The following is a 20631-nucleotide window of genomic DNA, read 5'->3' as shown; positions in this document are numbered from 1 at the left end:
TTTAAAAAACTATACTGAATCATTTGTTTCATTCGACAAAGTCAGATGAATTTAAATAAATATGTACATGAACAAATAAGGTTTGGAAGTGGTACTATTAGGGTGTAAACTTGTGTGTGTTACTCCGTTAGAGTAAAACGATCAGCTCAACAACCTTGGGTTTGGACGAATTGTGGACAATTTTTATACAAATATATAAAATCACAATTGACCTAATAGCTATAAGTATGGCACTGCATATTCCCTCAACGCATTTCTTATTAATATTTTGGCTAGCTTCTAAACTTTGGAACTGTCAGTCATAGATACCCGAAAATCAGTGCCTATACCGATCAAGTAAGCCTTTTAATGTTTAAATTGTACAAATAATGCTTCATTTTGGTAAAATCCGTTATATTGTTGAATCTAAATATACAATTTTATTACTATAAACACTTTTCGAGACCTAAAAGCGCCTTCACTTTTATTTATTAACCAAAAACCCATTTTAAGACATTTTCTCAACAATTAATCTTCTGATTAGGCAAATACTTTATGACAGAGTACAGACTATCATTATTCAAAATCTGTGCCATACGTCTTTTACCTTACTTTTACGTATTGCCATCAATAATGTATTTTTAATACCTAGGGATAATTATTATATCGAAACGATCGTCGGTCACTTTGAAAGGCTTTTCCCCCGTCTTGCGCGGAGGGGGGCAAGACCAAAGGAATCTAGCGTCTGTGTCTGTTGATGTCATTTTTTTGTAGCTAATAGAATACCCGAACGATTTGATTTATATTAAACGGTGTAGTGTAGTAGTAGTGTAGTAGTAGTAGTGTAGTAGTAGTGTACATCTTCCATATTATAGTTCAATTTTAAGTCATTAACTACTGTGTACATACATTAAATAGATCTTGCATGTGAAATTAAATCTTGAATAACATTTGCAATCATACTATAATATACAATTGCACGAAAATTATCACGACGTGTACTTAACCTTCCTGTACATAAATCACAACAAATATTTAAAACACCCAGTACCATTAATTATGAGCAAGTTTTAATCACCCTCTACATCAATTATGATAAATATTTTAATCACACTGTAAATAAATATGGGCAATATTTTAATCAGCCTGTACATTAACTATGAGCAATATTTTATTTAATATGTATATTAATTGTTAGTGTTGTTAGTAACCATTTAATCACTCTGTACACTTACTTAGAATACAATAACTATGTACGAAAAACGTCTACCTAAAAAACCCATATCGCATAGAAAAAACGTAAAATGTACCAAGAACCGATAGACGCGACTGAGAACGACCAAACGTAGCCTTGGGCTTTAGTGGCGAGACCGACTACTTATTTTAGAAAACCTCGCCCACTTCAGCTTTTCTGTCGCCTTCTATTGACTGATATCGGAACTAATTGTCACGTGATTTTACATGAAAATGGCGGGTGTAGAAGTAAGTACAGATTGTTTTCAAACTTCAGCTTCGCTCCAAATTTAGAGAAATTATTATTAGGAAAGCAATTATTAATTCCGGATTAACAGATCTCAATGTAAAGCTATTGTATAAGAAAAACGGTAAGTTATTCATTAGTAATTACGATGACTGAGGAATATTATTTTCCAATTGTGCCATCACCAAAGAAGTTGTCAACTGCTATGCAGGTAAATGATACTAAAATAAAGCTTAAGCTAGGTTTCCACTAACGCATTTATCGGCCGTTGCTCTTCTTTGACGCGTGCTATTTTTTTTCGGTCTTAAAAATTAAAACGAAGGCTAGTGGAAACCTAGCATTAGTGTAACATAATTCATGAGGAGTCATTAAGCATGGCAGCCGTTGTTTTCCAAGATTTCAGTAAAACACCAATAAAAACGTTCATTAAATATTGCTTTCGTCCAAAATTTTATTTTTTACGGCATTTATACTAATTTCGTGCAAATATTTCACATTTAACCTCATTTTTTCTGGTGATTTAGTGCTTTTCCCTCCATTCGGCATTTTCCCGACTTATATTAAGGCAGCAGACGAAACAACCGATGACGTTTTGAGAAAGTCGTTCAGTGGCGGATCCATGGGGGGTGGGCGATGGGGGCGATCGCCCCTTCTTAGAAAATGTTGAAAAATTAATTGTAGAAACTTTTCAAGTTATTGAAATATATTTATTTGATGAAGACTACATAGTTTAGTTGTAAGTCTAGTAAAGCATCTAAACCTTGATTGATTGTAGTTGAATATTTTGACAATTTATAACACAAACTCTAGTTAGCTTGCCATTTTCCCATACCCTACAAACATTTCTGCTGGCGCCCATGATCGCCCCTCCCCTTACTGGATGGTCTGGATCCGCCCCCGAAGTCGTTACAATAATGACAGATGTCGACTAAGACTACTCCCTTAAATTAGATCCGCCTACTAAATTTGAAAAAGAGTATGTCTTGGAAACGTACGATACCCGCAGGGCCGTGCTTACGGGTTGGTGAGCGGGGCAGCCGCCCAGGGCCGCTAAACTTTTATCATTGAAAAGTACATATACGAGGGTCACTAAAATATGTTCGCCCATAGAAAAAGACCGCTTCGCCCAAGGCCGCTGAACACCTAAGCACGGCCCCGGATACCCGTTTGGTCGTTCTCAGTCGCGTCGATCGGTTCTTGAATGTACTTATTGAGGGGAAACTGCTAAGTACGTGGTTTAATTCTTAGTACTGAGTTACGTGGTTTTAATTCTTAGTAATGAGATACGTGGTCTTAACTCTATGTAATGAGTTACATGGTTTTGACTATGTAATGAGTGGTTTTACTTCTTGCGGTCTTTCAGCTAGTATATACGGCATCGATAAGTTTCACACTTTTTTCAAACTTTTGGGTTCATTATGACTTTAGGTTGAAAGTGTCACACGCATATCTTTACTTTTGGCCATACGTTGAATGTGATGCGAAATTCAAATGCATCTTCGGTGCGTAATAAATTTTGGTTTGACGCAAAATGGCTAATTAACCCAATTAAAACTTTAGTTTTCTACGTTACTGCAAAGCAACTAAAGCCTGGTTTTCATGGACGGAATTTAGCGGAACAGTTGAGCGTCGATAACTCGAAGACGTCTATTGTTGAAAAAAAATCAACGTGTAGCCCCTGTGGCGAAAAAAATATATAAGAAAAGATACTACTGTACGCCGCGCTATTGGGTGATTGCTGCACACGTGACAAGACAAGATAAGCCAAAAAATAAAACTCCGCGTCGGCTTCTGCCGTTTGATTTCCGCTAAAAATCGACCATGAAAACCTGGCTTAACCTTCTGATTTTTAATTCAAATCGACCTAAATTGAAGATAAGTATGTAGATTTCAAACCGAAAATAGCCATTGAAATGGAAATATGCCAAACTTCTTGTAAAAAAGAATGTAACCAAGGCTAAGTCTTAAACGTTACCGTAGGTTGTTAAAAAAAACAGCACCGCCCAGAGCGATGTTCACTAAGCCGCGACTCGCGTATAGCGCCGCTCATAGGGGGGGAAATACTAACGCCCCCCACTTAAGCGGTACCACAAGCGGGTAGTCGCTTAGCAAACTTCGTTCTAGGTGGTACTGTAGTATTCAAGTACTGTGCTATCGGTCACAATGGTTAATATTTTAAATTGGAAATGAAATATTTATTTCAATACCTATTATACTGCGTTTCGATTAAATTCAACTAAGTGAAACTTAGGAATTGTGTATGTTTGTCAGCGAACTAAGAAAAACGAGCAAAGAACAAGCAATTTTGATAAAAATGTTTCGATTTTAAGCGGAAAGAAGAAATTGAAACAGTAAAGAAGATCACAAAACAATTTTTAACATGGGTTTCCTAACTAATGTTTAGTTCATACTATAGAATTAAACGTGCTATGTCAGATTTAAATCGTTCAATTACTTGAGAAAAAATGTTATCTAGTTTAAATTCAAGACCTAAAACGCTCATGTGGACATTTTGGTGCACACAATCCGATGGTGTGTTAAGAAAAAAGTTCAAGTTAAAACATACATCCTGTACAAAATTTTGTTAGTAATTGGTTAATAAAATTTTCTTTTTCTTGAAAATTCTTATATTTTTTCACACACGTAATTTAAATCATGTAAGCTTAACACCTACTTCCATCACTGTCTCCTAGATATTACTGTGCTGTTTATTGAATTGAACAAAAGGTTTCCACATTGTGACTGTTAAAAAAAATTATCCAACTTTACTTATTATAATGGAAATTGAGAAAATTTCTTTTAGCTTGCCCAACTCATCGCTTTTTCAAGCCGCGTTTTTTCGATGAAAAATTGTTTTTTTTTGGGTTTTTTTCTTAGCGATATTTCTACGTTTTCGATGACACTCTAAACGTTTCTCATTGACTATTTTCATGTAACACTAAGCGATGAAAATCACATTTACAAAAAACGTGAAAATGTTTTACCATTTCGATGAAATTTCGTTACTGAGTGTCCCCGGTATAGAGAGCGTACACTGAAAGTTTCATCTTTCTAGAAAACATAGATTTTGAAATAAGCCACTTTTCCAAGCAACAAAAGCCCTGTATAAGGAAATTGTATCTGCTCAAGTGTTGCACCTGAATGGTAAAAAACTAAATAAATTAAATATCAATGGGGGAAATTGATTCACCCTTCTTGCCTCAGTAGCTGCAAAGTGTAATAGAATTCTGCCAAAATCATTGAAATGGGTAAATAACCAACCAGTGGCTATGATGGGGAAATATAATATTAAAACCTTTATAGCACTAAAATTGAAAAGAGTGCAAAGAATTTTGTTCGGTTTAAATACGTTTATCACATCTTAACGAATTACGAGTTCTACTCTACTTCACTTTAACTTACATTATTAGACTGCCTTGAAATCAGCGTTGCCAAACGTACAATAATAATTGTACAAAACAATAATCTTAGGTTAAAATTTTGGTCGTACCATAATGTTAGGCCTGCACAATATTGTACGCTTATTTACAGTAATATAATATTATATTATATATACTTAACATTGCGTTTTGGCTCTTTTGGAAATTGGGAGGGGCGGAAAATTCGTGACCCGCCCCGGGCGTCAAAGGGTCTAGGTACGCCACTGCACCCAATTGAATAAGATTTGTTTTTTTTTCAACTGAGCTGCGTATAGTTATTGTTATAATATCGTGCAAAACCATTCGTGATCTGCTTTACAAACAATTCTTAAGGTTCATAGAATTTCTTCAATTATTTGTCTGGCAAAGCTGTTCTTAACACCGAAAATGGCAGACGAGGAGGTTCTTGAAAAACATTTAGATAAAAAGGTATGCTGCAAATATAAGGGGACGCTTCACAACATTAGGGAACTTTACAACCTTGATTCAATACGCCATCCAAGACAGCGCGAGCAAAAAATAAAAAATAAAAACGGCGAGCGGTCTCGTGCGGAGTATTATATCAAAGGTGGTCTAGTTCCCTAGTGTCGTGCACCTAAAAACACTTCGAAAGACACAAAATTGGAGTAAACTATACCGAAAATGGGAAAAGAGCGCAAAAATCTTGTAATATTAACTTTAAAAGAAACATGGCAATTTTCGTTAGCTACTCGGTCTACAATTACTCTAGTCACTTCGCGCCTATACATTTTCCTTTCGTCGTGTAATCTGGTTTAGTAAAATATGTTAAAATTCTATCAGAAACGTACTCTTTTTCGTTGGCCCTTGAAATGAAAGCAAACTTTAGCGATGTTAAAAAATCATTATTCGTGAACGTCTTAGTATTCTCGACGTTGACGTTGAAATTTCTATAGCGTTTTGCTTCACCTCTCTAAAACCACGTTCAGACGAGAGCCTAAACCCACTAATTAACTTGATTCAAACCGGTTTTAAGTCTTCGTGAGATCAAAACTGGTTACTACGTTGTCAGTTCCAAACAGATTTCTGCGCGCTGGTTCGCGAAGAGGGTTCGGCGAGTAAAGAACTCGCTTGCAACTTTTTACGATAAAGCAGGACCCACGAAAAAGTGATGAACGATACTCCAGCAATGGTAAAAACCCTACCTAGTCTTGCTTATTTATCCTAACGTATACTAGTTGTTATTTAAGGCTCGTGTGAACTACTTTTAGTGAACTAGCATTAATACCATTTTTAGCAGCTCATTTAAAATGTACTAGAATCGGTTTCGGCAGTCGTGTGACCGTGGCTTAATTATGGCCAATTACTATTTACTTTGTTTAAGATAATTTCATATCAGAGCTGGGTTAGTTAGTTAATCCTTAACTGGCTTATCAAACGTTATGTTAGGCCTTTGCGTCATGACAACACATTCACGGTTATAATTCATTATATAAAAACATAACAATCTACAATCTTACCCTAAAACGGTAATTCAGTAGACTTGCCAAGGAAAGTTAAACCGCGCCTTTTGCTCTGGCCTTATCTATGACTCCGAGAAGACACGTGGTGAATCGGAGGAAGCGGCGTCTCATTGGATGTCATTTGCGTGCCGTGCGATTGAGAATAAACAGCAGCTGCCCTCTATACAGGGCCGATGAAGCTAGTTCATATCGGATCAGGCCGATTCAGTTCCGGCATGGAAAATCAACTCTGATTTCCGGCCCGATGTAGTCTGGCGGCTGTGTCGCCTTCTACCGCGAAAAAATTAACGACTGTCGTCTGTTATTCTTTAAAATGGCGCATCCTAGAGTTGCTGCAATAGCAGGTACAAATTTATAAAAGAAAAATATGTTAATATCTAATTATTAATGATAAGTAGTTGCTGCTTCAATTTGAAATTCCAAAAGACGATATTCATCCATTTAGCAAAACGATATGGGTTTAAACAGCAAGTGTGAAGCAGGAAGTTTTATAACGACGTTTCAGTTTTGGGTCGAAATTTTAGGGGAAATCGTGCCGATTTTGTAGGAGGGATCTACAATTTCTTTCAAATTCGCCACTCCCGCGCAAATAAATCAAACGAGACTCACTCGTCCACCGTTATATCAAAATTTATATTGTTCGGGATAACCATGCTGATGAATTTTAGGAGATTGAGTGAAATCGAACAGAGTCAAAGTTCATGAAATATAGATTTTATTCGGTCTTTGGACCTTAACTTTGATACACTTTATCATCAATTTAATTACCCTTTTTTAATAATTATCGTATTTTGGCCACCGAATTAAACCTGGCTCGCGAACAATTATTTAACCATTGAGTTTGACACTTGGAATTATCAATACTTTTGAATTATTACAAAAATTACAATTTAATTGAAATAGTCTTACGAACATTTATGAAAGGCCATTTGGGAATTAAATTTTTCGCCACATTCACTGTCACCTTGCAGCTGCTTGTCCATCTCAAACTCTTGCTAAAGCATGGGGTCTGAAAATATCTGAAGACACCTTTCAAATGATTGTTGTAATAATAACAAACAGGCTAAATAAGTAAGTAAGTTCATTTTCCAACTGCATATCAATTTAAAAACTATTGTTCTAATTATTTTTGTCATAGGTTCGTTGGTGATGGTTACTTAAAAAATTATTGCACATTCAACTTCAAGGTCAAATAAGCCGCTAGTGGGAAACAGAATTGGAAATAGTGATATTTTGAATGGGGACCCTACAGGCTCCTGACTCCCCTTAACTATAATTTCTATTGAGGGTCCCTGGCGCAAAGGGGGAGCCGAAATAAAGGAAATGTCTTAAAAATAGGCAGGGACCACCGTTCGAATGATTTAATTTAAGGGCCCCCTAATCAGGGGCGTAGCGAAGAAGGTTGAATTATGGGCGAAGGCATGGTTTTGCCAACTATAACTTCGGCGGTTGGGAAAAATTTCCAGGGGAGCGGTGCTGATGAAGGTATTCTTCATTTCGCCAAGTCGATCTGAATTTTCCAAAGCTTTGCCCCTGTCCCGGAATTTTTTAATAGCCATTGGTCCCAGGACTCTCACTATTTCCAAGTCTGGTAGGAAATACGATTTCATGCTTGAAGAGCCGAACTGCAACTTGGTAGAGATTGACTGAAACATTAATGTTCAATTTTTTTTTATGTTTTTATACCTTTGGCCATTAATCAAACTCTCATAAGTTATCGAGGTGTAAATAAGATTCATTTTGAAATCCAATTAGAATTTTAATTTTACTTTTCAGCAAAACAACTCTTACTTGACACTAATTGGAGGGAAGGAAGTGTTAAAACCACAAATTCCTTCGTAAGCAATTGAAGATAGCAGAGCCGTCACCTTGCCCTTTAACGGGGACATTTGTGGCGAGTCCGATTTCGGACCACCACCAGTTTTCCGCAGGGATACACTGACTTGGGATGCAGCTCTCCGGGCATCGCTCTTCTCGTTGCTCAAATTACTCCAATAAATAATTGAAATTAATTATGATCAATGCACAATTAAATTCTTAATTCATTAAGAAAAACAATAGAACCTGTTGGTTTGTCAAATACTAACTGACTTTCGGAATTGATCTTCTCGTGACTGAAACGGCCCTATTATGTGGCGACGTTTTCTTATCACTTCTTACGTCTGTAGCGTCTGCTAGAGCCGAAAAAAACATGAATTCGGCAGTCAATGCTGAAATATGTTGTACTATCCGAAGAGTCCGAGTTTTCAGCTAGGTGAATATATTTTTGTTAATTTAAGAGCGTTAAATTAAATAAATACCATTGAATAAATACGAAGTGTCATACATACGTAAGTTAGTTATGGTGAAGTTAACGGTAATAGTAGATGAAGAGAACTGGCGGTTAGCCCGCGTGGCACGAAAGGCTTGCCAACAGCCTTCTACGCTATTTAACCCGCAGTGGTGGCTTAAAAAGGCTGACTCCCCGGGGCGGCAATGTTTCATGACCCCAAGGGCCCCATTCCATTTTAATTTCAATTGTTATATATTTTTTATTTTTTACTTATTGTCGAACTGTTTGCCTTAGGTAAATAGCACCCCTAACTAGCCTGGCGCCCCGAGCGGACCGCCCCTCTAGACCCCTTCTTACGCTGCCTCTGATAACCCGGCCACTGGTTAAAATATGGAAGTGAAATTGAACCACCGATAAATTATTAAAGGACCGCCGTCATTAATATTTAATTTCCTAAAATATGAAAAATCTGATTTGTCGAAAAAATCCGATTTAAAAATAATAGTTATTTCATTTGCTAAGAATTTTAGAAGTTTGTGTTAATCCGCAACAATAAGACAGTTGCGCCACCTAGCGGTACTCACAAGAAACGTAAGAACTCTACCTCTCCTAGCCCGTGCACGCGCTCTACGTTCTACGTTCTAACTGTGTTTTGAAATTCCACGTGCGACCGCTCTGGCGCTAGTAGTAGGGGAAGAGAAAGAAAAAGGGGGTAGTAGTCGCAGGAGTTATTTACATTTTCATTAGCTGTGGGTCGAATACTTATCCAATTAATACAAATTATACAGAAACAACTATTTTTCTAATCAAATACCAAGAATGTATTTATTTATAGTCAAAGAGAATGAGTATGTCGAGATTATTTTTAGCGTTTCTCCAATTCCACACGTTGGGGCCCCCGGCATGCTCCTCCACTTTAATAAAATCAAATAATACTGCAATCTCACTGGTTCTTAAAAATTACGATATTCGACGCGATTAACGCTACTGAGAAATTATAGTTAAGGGGAGTCAGGAGCCTGTAGGGTCCCCATTCAAAATATCACTATTTCCAATTCTGTTTCCCACTAGCGGCTTATTTGACCTTGAAGTTGAATGTGCAATAATTTTTGAAGTAACCATCACCAACGAACCTATGACAAAAATAATTAGAACAATAGTTTTTAAATTGATATGCAGTTGGAAAATGAACTTACTTATTTAGCCTGTTTGTTAATATTACAACAATCATTTGAAAGGTGTCTTGAGATATTTTCAGACCCGATGCTTTAGCAAGAGTTTGAGATGGACAAGCAGCTGCAAGGTGACAGTGAATGTGGCGAAAATTTTATTTCCCAAATGACCTTTCATAAATGTTCGTAAGACTATTTCAATTAAATTGTAATTTTTGTAATAATTCAAAAGTATTGATAATTCCAAGTGTCAAACTCAATGGTTAAATAATTGTTCGCGAGCCAGGTTTAATTCGGTGGCCAAAATACGATAATTATTAAAAAAGGGTAATTAAATTGATGATAAAGTGTATCAAAGTTAAGGTCCAAAGACCGAATAAAATCTATATTTCATGAAGTTTGCTTTCATTTCAAGGGCCAACGAAAAAGAGTACGTTTCTGATAGAATTTTAACATATTTTACTAAACCAGGTTACACGACGAAAGGAAAATGTATAGGCGCGAAGTGACTAGAGTAATTGTAGACCGAGTAGCTAACGAAAATTGCCATGTTTCTTTTAAAGTTAATATTACAAGATTTTTGCGCTCTTTTCCCATTTTCGGTATAGTTTACTCCAATTTTGTGTCTTTCGAAGTGTTTTTAGGTGCACGACACTAGGGAACTAGACCACCTTTGATATAATACTCCGCACGAGACCGCTCGCCGTTTTTATTTTTTATTTTTTGCTCGCACTGTCTTGGATGGCGTATTGAATCAAGGTTGTCAAGTTCCCTAATGTTGTGAAGCGTCCCCTTATATTTGCAGCATACCTTTTTATCTAAATGTTTTTCAAGAACCTCCTCGTCTGCCATTTTCGGTGTTAAGAACAGCTTTGCCAGACAAATAATTGAAGAAATTCTATGAACCTTAAGAATTGTTTGTAAAGCAGATCACGAATGGTTTTGCACGATATTATAACAATAACTATACGCAGCTCAGTTGAAAAAAACAAACAAATCTTATTCAATTGGGTGCAGTGGCGTACCTAGACCCTTTGACGCCCGGGGCGGGTCACGAATTTTCCGCCCCTCCCAATTTCCAAAAGAGCCAAAACGCAATGTTAAGTATATATAATATAATATTATATTACTGTAAATAAGCGTACAATATTGTGCAGGCCTAACATTATGGTACGACCAAAATTTTAACCTAAGATTATTGTTTTGTACAATTATTATTGTACGTTTGGCAACGCTGATTTCAAGGCAGTCTAATAATGTAAGTTAAAGTGAAGTAGAGTAGAACTCGTAATTCGTTAAGATGTGATAAACGTATTTAAACCGAACAAAATTGTTTGCACTCTTTTCAATTTTAGTGCTATAAAGGTTTTAATATTATATTTCCCCATCATAGCGTACGTAGTCACGTATTATACGTGTCTACGTATAACTATACGGTATAATTAGTATTTAGTTTTATTAAATTAAAGAATTAAAACATATTTTATATAACGGTATATTTGTAATTACCAAAAAAAAATTATATCGTCTTGTGTGGTCGTGCACACTACTACATCATAACAATATGGAACGTTTGAAGGAATCGATAAAGTTTTGGTTTCACTTTAGATCAGTGTTGCCAGATGGTGGGAAATTTCCCATATTGTGGGAATTTTTAGGGTTAATTTTGGCTCTGTGGGAATTTTCATGTCCGCGGGTATTTATTGTATGTTTTTTTTTTAATTTGACTATCAACAGAAAGCCCAAAATTATCTAGAGCTGTGTATTTTCATGAATCTTGTGATTTTATAAATAATATAAAGGAGGGGCCTCCTAATACTGCAATCAATCAATGCACAAGCCTAACAACCAAAATGTTTAAACATTGTAATTTCAATAAAATTTAATTTTAAAAAGTAATTTTTCAAAATTTTTTAAAATTATGGCATTTTTCAGTTATGTTTTCCTTGGGGGCGGGGCTAAATATGGGTGTGGGAATTTGTGCGAAATTTACTACCCAGCAATGGGAATTTCAACTTTCAAACATTGGCAACACTGCTTTAGATTATATATTGATAATATTGTTAGATTTTCGATTTTAAACCAAGGGTTAATTCATGTTTAATAAACTTGGTTAACAATTTACTATATGTATTCTCAGTGTCATGTAAAATTAATGAAGTAAAAACAAATACAGAAAAAAAGAACTTACAAACTTAAAAGTCGGTGTCATTGTAAAATGAGTAATCTACACTACACAGCACAGATATATTTCAACTATCCGTATAATCCGTTTCCGTTAATCTAAAAACTGAAAACGATCGGCTAAAACTTCGACGGACATTTATCTACGGTTATTACGACGATAGTAGCCGCCGGACTCAGGAAAGTTAAATTCGTATTTAAAAAGTTGTATAATTCTAATACTTTCTTCATTTGTAATTATCCCCGATTTATCGAAAAATCTTTTCCTAAGGACTGAAAACCTTGTGCCGTGATAGAATAAAATAAAATTAAGGTCAAAAAATGAACTAAAGAGGGGCCCTCTATAACTCCCCAGGGCCGTAGCTAAGTCTCAACAAATTTTTGGATTTTTTCAATCCTTTGGAATTGTTTTTTTTTTAATTTTTGTGGGGGCTCCAAGGCATGTGCCTAGGATGCCTACCCTTAAATCCGGGCCTGCTCACTACGAGAAAAGACTAAACGTTAACCATTACTAAAAAGACGAATTTTTTTCTTGAGTGAAAACTGCCGCCCCTAGAACGTGCCGCCCGGGGCGGACCGCCCCTCCCGCCCCCCTAGGTACGCCACTGATTGGGTGTTATTTAAAAGAAAGGTCTGTTGTCAAACCACACTATATCATCATGTATCTGGTTTTAGCATTTAAAACTAAACCCAGCCACCTGTATATAAAGCATTGTAAGTCGCTAGCTGAGTTTCGCCTGCGGTGTTGCCTAGGGTATTAGAAGAGCGTTTTCTTATTATTTACTTAAATAGTAGTGCAGGGACTTCATATGAAAAAGGAAAACATATTCTCGAAAATTATCCGACAGTTTCATATAACTGTTCAGATGGAGTAGTTTGTAATTACTCTTATATATGTACCAATATAGGTATCCCTTATTGATTTGAATCACAATGTACAATCTTTCCAAACGGCAAAAGATATGGAATATAACGGCCACTGTTCGGAAATACTTAACTGAGGCACGAAAAAATGATACTTTTGAAGATAATCATTGTCAAATGGGTTATGATGGGCGTTCTATGGAGAATCAGTTTGTTGGGCCTTTTCCAAGTCGGTTTAAGCGACACCATGTTGAATCTACGGCTTCTACGGCCTGTTCTGAAAATGGTTAGGAACCTGACATTTTATGGGGTGAAACAAGGGGTATTTTAGGTGACCCGAGTGGCTTATAGTGACGCAGACGATAGTATTTTTTTCCATTTTCGCCAAGCGGGCAGAGGAGAGCAAAATTGAGGCGCCATCTACTAACAAGAAGGCGCGCTGTAAATATTTGTTCTACTAATCACGCTGCGGGAGGCATCCCGATAAATTAAGAGATAAGATAAGGCAGGGAAATAAAGGGGGTTTCCTGGGCAGAGAAAGGACAGAGAGTGAACTGTAGCGCAGAGTCGAATGCGAAGGAACGTGGGCGTCAAGAGTGGGCGCTAGTCAAAATAGAAGCGCGGGAAGTGCGTGGAAGAATCGTGTCCTTCTGGAAAGGACTGTGTAGTTTGGTGAATCCAAAGACTGTGTTTGAGGAAGTATTTGTGCTCAGAACGACAAGTAGTCCATCCAGAAGTCGGCGGTAATTGTATCCAATCTTTTTTGTTGCTTTGAATTGTTTTGCTTATTATGAATTGTTTTGGATTATTATGCTAAAGTGTATATTAGATTATAGTTTGTTATATAAGGCCCTCATTGTGTGATTATTTATGCGACGCCCTTGAACTATTAAGATTGCCCCCGTAGAATCAGATGTTTTGAAATATATAACCGCATGGTAGGCACGCTCAGCCATTTGTCCCATAAAAACCCGAGAGTATATCAATAATTCAGTAAGTAATCTTCTGATCCGAAATTTGTGTCACCCAGTACGAGATCGCTTAGTGTACTATAGTATCCAAGCTGTGACTTCCAGAACCAGCCCCAGTCCTTCCGTTACTTTAGTTGAACCTTTGACCACTCAGGAAAGGTAGTCTAGCGCAACATTCTAAATTTCTTGATAAGTGTATTGTATTAGGTTAATTTGAACTTTGAGTTACAATAAAACTCCATTATCATTGCATTGGTTGTATTTCCTCTATTCACTTACACTTGGTACCCCAACGGCAACTCGGGCAATCCGAATCTCAAATAAATGTGATGTACACGACGCCAAAGAAAGCCTAAAAGCTCTCTTTGCATTTTCTGGCGTGGGATCCTCTATTAAAGCCTTTAAATTAATGGCCCCTCGTTCGTTTTTGTACCCGGTTTCGGCTGCGAAAACAGAAGCGTCGTTATATCCTTCTCGAGAGGGTTCAGCTTTAGGTGCAGGATACAAGTCCGACAGTATGAGCGATGCATAGAGTTCGAGTTCTACTTGTAGTGCAATGGATTGAAAGTAATGAGAGGCTAGAAATTAACTTTAAAGAGTGGGTGCCTAAATTTCGTATTAGACACTCAGCAGTAGATAGCTTACTTCAGATTTTAAAACCATATCACAAAACTCTTCCGTTGAATTCTAAAACTATTTTGAATTGCAAAATTCAAATAGCTTTGAAAGTTGATACACTTGAAAATGGAGTGTACTACCATTTGGGTTTAGCCGATGGAATGCGCAGAAAACTGAGGTCAGGGTTAGAAAAGTCAACTAAGATATTGACATTGCTCTTTAATATTGATGGTGTACCAATTTACAAAAGTACAAATGGACCACTGTGGCCTTTATCGACTCGCTGTTTAGATACAATAGACAAAACGCGATTTGTTATAGGTTTATTTTATGGCAATGGCAAACCAAAGCCTTTAGAAAGATTCTAAAAAAATTCGTGTCTGAAACGTAAACATTATCAAAATGAATAAATTTAAAGATTAATTATATTAATGGGAATCGTAATTTACCCTTAGCTGCTTACTGTAAAAAACAATGGTCAAAACCAAGATAAAAAGCAGTTAGTTTGATTAATAAAAAAACCCAGTGGGTGTGTAGTAGATGACAACGATACACTTACATGTAACAATGATTTCCTGATGAAAATGTTGTTTCTTAAACCATTCATAAAACACAAGGAAGTAAGATGTATTGATTTTGAAATGTCAACATACTTAAAATTCCTTTTTATAGCACGGCTGTGACGGCTACAAACTTGTTTAATTATGTAAAGATGATAAAGCTACGAAAAACAATTGGCAATTAATGTTGGTGATGATGACTGTGAACTTGTAAGTGCTGTGGTAAATTATTAGAAACACTACACTATTCATATTGGTGGTGATAATACCATTGAGTTTATTGGTTGATAATATTAATATTATTTCAATATTATAATAATAGTGTAATATATAATTTTTATTATAAATTAATTAAAAGTATATTTTAATATGAAAGTTTGTATAGTCTTCGGAAAGTTGATAGTACGGCTAAATGCAAAAAATTATACTTTCATGTTAAGTCTTTAGCATTCAAGTTCGCGTCGTTGCCATTTTCGAATATGGAGGCCAATTTACTCAAATTTTGTAATTAATATATTTTGGCAACGAAAGTTGGTAAAAATACCATTTCAGTGGCAAAGTCACTATTTTTATGATTTCTACCAGATATAAAATATTGAATGATTCTTTCGACGCCATTTTCAAAATGGCCAATGATAATGTTTGGAAAATTGATTATAATGTATTTTTCAATAATGCAAGTTTATTGACATAAAAAACTTCTTGTATATCCTTTGTATGACGATGTTTTAAATTTTTATAAAAAAAATAGTGCGCTATCTAAAATTTTTCATTATCCTCGTCGTCATAATAAATTGAGCCCGCATTGTTGCAACTGTTTCCACGACAGTTTGCGCACATTGCTGTGTAGAGAAGTCCACCTTTTTTGCATTCGCAATACGATTTGCATGTTTTTTTTTGCAACCACAAGTAATCAGCCTCAGAAGATTGGCTGGAGCTGGTGAAAGAGTAGTTACAATTGGTGTTAAGGTACCATTTTTCAGGGTTTAAATCGGTACCATACCATTTCAGTACTTGTAAATATACTCTGTATATTTAGTTGCAGGGGGTTATTTCGCTAGTTCAAACGATGATTTGTCAGAGTGCTAAAGAACGATTATAAGTCGTTTAAGGTGTCCAATTTTTTACCACCATAAAACGAAACTAAAAACGTTTCCCCAGCTCTGGCTATATCACTGTGTGACTGACCGTAAAGTGTAAATATTGAAATTGCCTTTCTTAATTCTTCGTTAATTTCCAAAAGTTTTAGAGCGAGTTTTTTACCCTTTCCATAAAGCGTTGTGGTAGTGTGACAATCAGTTATCGCGGGAACGAAAAGATGCTCTTTAAGATTGCCTAATGGATTTTGAGGATAAGATATTTTAATTAGTGTACTAGAAGAATTTCGGAGACCCAGTTTCAAGAAATTGCTATCCGAATCTGTATCGTTAAGATATAGTAAGAGTACGAGCACATCCGTATCTTCAGCGACTATGGTGACAGGAATATAATTTTTTTGCCCTTCGCTAATTGCAGTAACCACAATAAGTCTGTCGGCTTCCTTTTGTGCTTGAGAGCTCTGGATTAGGTTTTCAGATAGTTTTTCACGCAAGAGTTTAATTAGTTGACTTTGAGATTCGAATTACTTAAAAATGCTGCTTGTGAAATGGATACAAAAGCGTTCACTTTAACTTCAACGTTTACCGAAATATTTTTAGAAGATCTTCTCATTTGTTCTTCTACTTTAAGAAAATTTGCGCTTTCGTAGCCATCAATTACTACCAAAAATTTGGAACCGTAATGCGAAATGAAGTAAGATTCGTATAATTTTATGCAAATCCTTGCACGTAGCGGGCTTCGGCCAAACAATCTCCATCGATTACGTAAAGGGTCTCTGTATTGGGAATCGTAACTGACAATATCAATAAAAATCATTTAAAGTGAAGCCTTGTTTAGTTTGAAATGTCGTCAAAACGAGACGGTGAACGAGGAGCGAGCTCATAGTTCATATAATTTTTCATGTCTACTGTGGAGGTAATAACACACGTAATTCTATAAAAAGTATTTTTAGCGACTTTCGTTGCCGAAATATATTTATTACAAAATTTTAGTGAATTAGCGTCCATATTTGAAAATAGCGACGACGCGAACTTGAATGCTAAAAACTTAACATTAAAGTAAACATTTTTTCACTTATTTCGTCATTGTTATCTCCATAAGGATAAATTCCCTAATTAATTAATCAATCGGCTTTATTTTTTTGGTCTTGACCAACTTTTTATGAAATTTTGAAAAATCATATTTCATAAATCTGCCCTCCCGTAAATTGGATTTTCTTCCGCTATATTTCGAATGAAAGATAATTTTGAATTTAATTTGTCAATGGAGACGAATATTTTAATTAATATGTGGGTTTTGAATAATATTTAAAATTGTCAAAAGAAAAATGGGTTGGCCAATTTCAAATGCGTGGAATTTCAAAAAAGGTTCAGGTAGCTGATAACATAATATTAAGTGAGAAATAGTGCATGTAGCTTTCAATTGATGTATAGTACGAATCATTCCAACAATTAGAACCGAAGTTATAAGCAATAAAGTATATCGTGCGTCGGCCATCTTGAAACGCGAGCGTCCTTCAGCTTGGGACTTTCTTTACATTGTTTTTTACGGTAAGTACTATTTCTACTCCAAAATCCAGCTTTAACCAAAAATTCCCGTATACGGCCCATTTTTATTTTATCTGTCCTGTCCTAACAGTTACACATGTACAAGTTTGTTTCACTGTATTTAATCTCAGTTCTGTTCCCTAAGTTATACACTGTACATAATCTATCTAAAGTAATATACAATGTAATTTATTTTACCTTATAGAATGTTTTCGGTAATAAACACATGTTTGTAACATTTTTAATGGTATTTAACTATTTATCAAGAGAAACATCTATTGTTACCTTATTAGTGAAAATCAATGAAATCAATTTTCCCAACATTAGAATTGAAATATCATAGGAATTGTTCTCTCACTCTCTGTGGGACTTGAGATGGTATCTTTTCATTGATGATAATAACAGATGCAAATCCCTTTTCTTTCGCTGCTTCTTTTAAGGCCTCATTAACGTAATCAGAATGTCCAATAACGAAGTTGTGTAACACACAAGCTGCTTTGACGACTGAATCAATCGTTTCAACTTTAAGGTTAAAAGGCCGCCTAAAAACCCTCCATTTAACCGCGAGAATACCTATTATGTTTTTAATAATTAAGTAACACGTTGGAAATTCCAAGCCTTTAACGTGTGTATGTATACCTGTTGTACTTTGTCAAACTGACCCATTACACGTTGCCAATCCACCTCCTAAGTGTTAATAGGCTTGTTGAACGTTGTGAAACTAAACCTTAACACGTTGGCAATCTCGCTGTTTACACGTGTGTCAATAAGCTTTTGACACATTCTCAACTTGACCCTTTACACGTAGGAAATCTAGCTTCTTACACGTGCGTTAACAGAGTTGTTGTACGTTGTTAAAGTAATTCTTTACACGTTGGCCATTCCGCGCCTTACATGTGTGTCAATACGCTTGTTTGACGTTGTCACACTGAGTCTTTACACTTACGCAATCCCGCTCACTACACGTGTGTCAATGAGATTGGTTACGTTTATGAAACTGGCCCTGTACACGTTTAATTTACCGTTCTTTACACGTTGGAAACCCCGCCCTTAAATGTGTCGTTATGCCGGTTGTACGTTGTCAAACTTACCTTTTACACGCTAGAAATCCCGCTCCTTACACGTGTGTTAGTACGCTTGTTTTACGATCACAAACTGGCCCTGTACAAGTTTCCTTTAACGTCCTTTACACGTTGGAAACCCCGCCCTTATAACGTGTGTCGATATGTCTGTTGTACGTTGTCAAACTTAACCTTTACACGTTCCCAAACAAATCTGATAAATGATAACAGTTAACTTTCATACTTGTTAACCAATTTAATTTTAATTTTTTGGAACAAGTTAAAGAGAAAAAACTATTCATTTATTTTATCTTGTTTGACCCCCTTTTTAGCAAGTCTGGCGGGTGCCTGTTTCAGCCATTCCTTTAACACACCTTCGATTTCGGACTCTTGTGCCTTTTTAAATCCGATGTTGGCTCGTACAGCACCTTAAAGTTAGGTTGTGTGTTGTAGAAGTAAAATTACCACCCCTGAGATTAAGTTTCATCGATTTCCCAAAAAAAGGAAGCATCTGTGGACGAAAATTGTTAATAGAAAGGATTTTAAAGCCAACGACGGTACGCGAATATGTAGCGCTCACTTCGTATCGGGCTTCCCTGGATGGGAACCTAGCGATCCAGACTGGGTGCCAACTTTAAATTTGCAAAAAACCGAACACCCATATCGAAATCGCAAGTTATCTCCAATGAAAAAAGAAAACAACGTGTAATTGAAAGAGAGGAAAAAAAGGTATGTTTCCAAATTACCTTTAAAAATATAGGCTTTGTAGACCTTGTATTATAACCAAATAAATAAATAAATAAATAAATAAATAAATATAGGTATTCTTATTTAACATTAAGCCTTGGTATTGTTTACCAACAAAGCAATACTCGAAACGGTTTTAATCTTAGTATCTTTAATAATTTCATAGGAACTAGAGTATGGATGTTTCTTAAACGAACTAGTTGAAGCAAAAAGACTAAAAACCTCTCTGGAATTTCACGATTATTCGTCAAGTAGTATTAGTATGGAAGAAACCTTGCTACCTGTTTCAGTTCCATTGATAGACCATGTTCCTGTGACCATAAAGGTCGATGATATTTACAATTCTGTCGAACCTACAAAAAATAGTAATGTTGATTACATTATTAAATGCAAAATTTATATTAATATTATTTACTTTTCAAGATGAAAGTGTGAACTTGAATCGGATGGCTTCGATTGGTATACAAACAGACTACACTGACTTAGAATTGGAAAATAAGAATTTGAAGTGTGAAATTGAAAGTTTGAAAACAACTATTAAGCGGATGACCTGGGGTGCAGATAAAATTTCTAGCAACGATAAAATGACCCGATTTTATACAGGCTTGCCAACATTTGCTATTTTCATGTGGCTTTTTAAGATATATTTGAAGTTAAAAACAATTCAGAATAATTTCATAAATTTTTTCTTTTAAGTTTTCTAAAACCCAAACCTGAAAGAATGACGTATTGGAGGGGATGTAAGGAGGCCAACAATCAAGCGCCACCATCAAGAAAAAGACATTTTGAAGTTGCGTTGATTGACCAATTTTTTGCAGTAATGGTTAGACTTAAAGTCGGACTTTTTTCATAGATTAAATATCTCAATCTCTACATTATCTGATATGTTTTCTACGTGGATTGTGTTAATGGAGGTAGAATTAGCAGCATTATTTCCATTTCCTACAAAGAGTCTTGTGGAAAAGTACATGAATGTTTAAAAAAATATCCGAATACAAAAATTATAGTTGATTGCACTGAAATATTTGTGGAAAAGTCATCATCTTTCACTACACAAAGCCTAACATTTTCAAATTATAAAAACCACAACACGACCAAATTTCTAGTAGGAATAACCCCGGAAGGGGTTATCTCTTTTGTATCAGAAGCTTGGGATGGAAGAGTTTCGGATAAAGTCA

Source organism: Leiobunum rupestre, chromosome 5 (genome assembly GCF_980474605.1).
Source record: "Leiobunum rupestre chromosome 5, qqLeiRupe1.1.hap1, whole genome shotgun sequence".
NCBI lineage: Eukaryota > Metazoa > Arthropoda > Arachnida > Opiliones > Sclerosomatidae > Leiobunum > Leiobunum rupestre.
The sequence above is the reverse complement of the archived record's forward strand: the minus strand, read 5'-3'. Positions refer to the sequence as shown.